Source organism: Mytilus edulis, chromosome 3 (genome assembly GCF_963676685.1).
Source record: "Mytilus edulis chromosome 3, xbMytEdul2.2, whole genome shotgun sequence".
NCBI classification, from domain to species: Eukaryota; Metazoa; Mollusca; class Bivalvia; order Mytilida; family Mytilidae; genus Mytilus; species Mytilus edulis.
The window spans coordinates 3,502,794-3,505,787 of NC_092346.1; the positions used below are offsets into that span (position 1 = coordinate 3,502,794).

General features: G+C 33.4%; 1 long non-coding RNA gene across 1 annotated transcript; it reads right to left on the reverse strand.

Moving 5' to 3' along the window:
• Positions 1 to 1,073: 1,073 nt before the first annotated feature.
• On the reverse strand, positions 1,074 to 1,457 carry LOC139514760 (uncharacterized). Its single transcript, XR_011662686.1, has 2 exons — positions 1,360 to 1,457; positions 1,074 to 1,140 (listed from the first exon to the last, which is right to left on the reverse strand). It is a non-coding gene; the product is annotated as an uncharacterized lncRNA (long non-coding RNA).
• Positions 1,458 to 2,994: the final 1,537 nt, after the last annotated feature.

The following is a 2,994-nucleotide window of genomic DNA, read 5'->3' on the forward strand; positions in this document are numbered from 1 at the left end:
TACCTCCACCAGGAGCTGATGATACATTTTTCAGGTGCAGATCTATGCATTTGAAAATGTGGCCTGGGGCCTAGTAAGAAAACGTGAGGACCGATGCTTGTAAAAAGGATATGCATTCATCATATATGTAGCTCCGTTAGGGGTCAGTGGTCCTCTTAATCCGCCTCTGTTTTTAAATAGCGAGTAAAAGGAAACGGAATATTTTTGCACCAATGGACAGTTCCATATTTGTTATTTGTTATCGTATGACAATCAACTTTGAGCAAAGTACAAGTACGTCCAGTTGAAATGGGGGTGTAAAGAGAGTGTCACGCTCTCTGCGCGATGGATTTTTCCAATTTGGCCACACACCAATGTTGCTGTCGAAAAATCAGGACATATAAACGCTGAATTTTAAGTTAACCATTTATCTGCGGAACGCTGAAAACCGAATATTTGAAAGTCAAGTGGAAAATAAGAGCCGAAACTATTGAAAAAAAAGTTGATAGTCGTACGATAACTTAAAAATACGGAACTATCCTTTCATACAAAAAAAAATCACGTTTCCTTTTATTTGCTATTTGTAAGCAGTGGCGGGTTTAGGATCCCTAATAGAGCTACATACATGATAAATGCATATACTTTTTACAAATATCAGTCAAAACGTTGTCTAAGGGAGCAACCATTGACCTTTAAAATGGGGGATATTTTTTTGTCGATTTGAGAATTTTGTTATCGCGCGAACAATTTCTTTTAGTTTTCCAACGATATCAATCAAATTATTTGGTTACAAATTTAAAACTATAAGGTGATCTAAGGTATGGGAAATATCAAGATTTTGTTTTGTCATCTGCTTGAACAGAATATTTCATTCATCAAATTGGGGATGAAATATTTTTTTTTTACATAAAAAAAAAAACATACCCCTTCCCCCAAACCGTCTTGAAGTTAAATTGTCGTTCCCTGACTAGGATCATACCTTTTCAAATTCATCGATCCACACCTGAAAAATGAACCATTATGCTGAGCCGGACTCAACTAGTTTAACCAGGTGACTGCAATCGCAATCTCGATGAATATATAACGAACACAACTTGTTTTGAAAATTGTAATTAATATATTCCACCAGAAAGGTTTACAAGTAGTCAGTGGATTGGTAAACTGAAAGAAATAAAAATACAATATTTTACAATGTGTACGAATTAAATAGCAATGTTAAATACAAGATTATTAATCGAGTCAAAAACGAAAGTAGAATTTACAGTTCATTTCTCGGAAATAAATAACTTACAGTTCGTATGTATTTATAAACCACTTATCTAAAAATAACGGAGTTAAAACAGATTAATTTATCACAGTTTATGATTGAATCAAACGTACTTGACAGTGGTATGTCTCGATTTCCGTAGGAAGTTCAAATGTCGTCCATTTTCCATGTGTTGAAATATTGAAGCGGACGGTGTCACAGAAATTAAAGGTAGTCGGTAATACGGTGATTTGAGAAATCGGTCCAGTTCAATTTGTTCCGGATAAATATGAAAACATGTAATAAACATTGAATGTGAAACAGGATAAACCATTATTGAAGCCCATCGTGGAAGTATTCAAGTCAAATTAAGTGTCACCTTATTGACAATATTTATATTTCCGATTCCCAAATAGAAAACCATTTATCGTTGATATAAACTTTCAAAAAAATCAATTTTGCAAATGCCGATACATACAAATGGATAGATGGAGGCTTAATGTACAGCGGCAACTATTACATTAATATGCAGGCTGAAAATAATGTTTATGGTATACGTTATATATGATATGAATGTATTCAGCTTTTACAAAACCAGAACGATGAGTTGGATGTTAAAGTTTACTTTGTTTGGCGTTTTTAATCGTATATCACTTTATTTGGCCTTTTGATTTAATTCAATTTGATTCGAGCGTCACTGATAATTCTTTTGTAGACAGGCGTCTGGCGCAAATACAAAATTTACATCCTGGTATCTATGATGAGTTTTTTAGATACCTTATAACAGTTTGTTAGCTCCAGCTAGGCTATTTTTATTTGATCTTATTCTTAAATTCGTATTGTATAGAGGGTAGCAGTGTAAAATAGATATCAACAACCTCCCACATTTGAGGCTAGCGCATAGTTCATAGCGACACTAAGGGTTCAGTATTCCTACCGTACCAATACCATGAACCGAGGCCCTTTATAGCTTGCTGTTCGATGTAAGCCAAGGTTCTGTGTTGAAGACCGTACTTTGACCTATAATGGTTTACTTTAATAAATTATGACTTGGATGGAGAGTTGTCTCATTGGCACTCATACCACATCTTCTTATATGTACAATCTATGATGGTCATATGCAATCGATATAAAATGAAAACAAAGCGTTAAAAATTGCATGCGTCCGAGGCGCTTTTCTTTAACTATCATCACCAGTTACGATCCAAGGTGATTATTAGAAGGCCAACAATTTATAAAGAAATAGTTTATTAAAGCTTAAAGATGATCGTTCTACATGTACATTCAATGATCTCATCTGCCGACATGATTGCAGATAGTAAGAAGTCGTTAAGCAAAACAAAAAATAATTCACGTGTATATTGAGCCATTTTATTGCTTAATGTTCAGTAGAAATATATGCATACCCAACTCTACCATACTATTTGACTAACTGTGATTTCATCAGTATTCACTGTTACTCCTAAATGATGGCCGCTGGGAAAACCAAATAGTTTTGAAGTATTCGTTTGTTTCGCTTTTATTTCGTTTCGTAGTTTACAGGTACCCCTCTATTCGCCCCTTTCCTATTTTTGATATTTTAATAAAAATGTAAAAATCAAACTTTCAAAAAGCGAAATAATCAAAAGTGCACGTTAAGTTTAGTTCTTTTAAAGTTTGATCAAATATCTAAACTATCAAATATAAAAACTTAATTTAAATTTAGAACTTACAAATTTTAACTATTTGGTGAAAATATCAAAATTTTCCAAATCTTTGGAATTTTGATA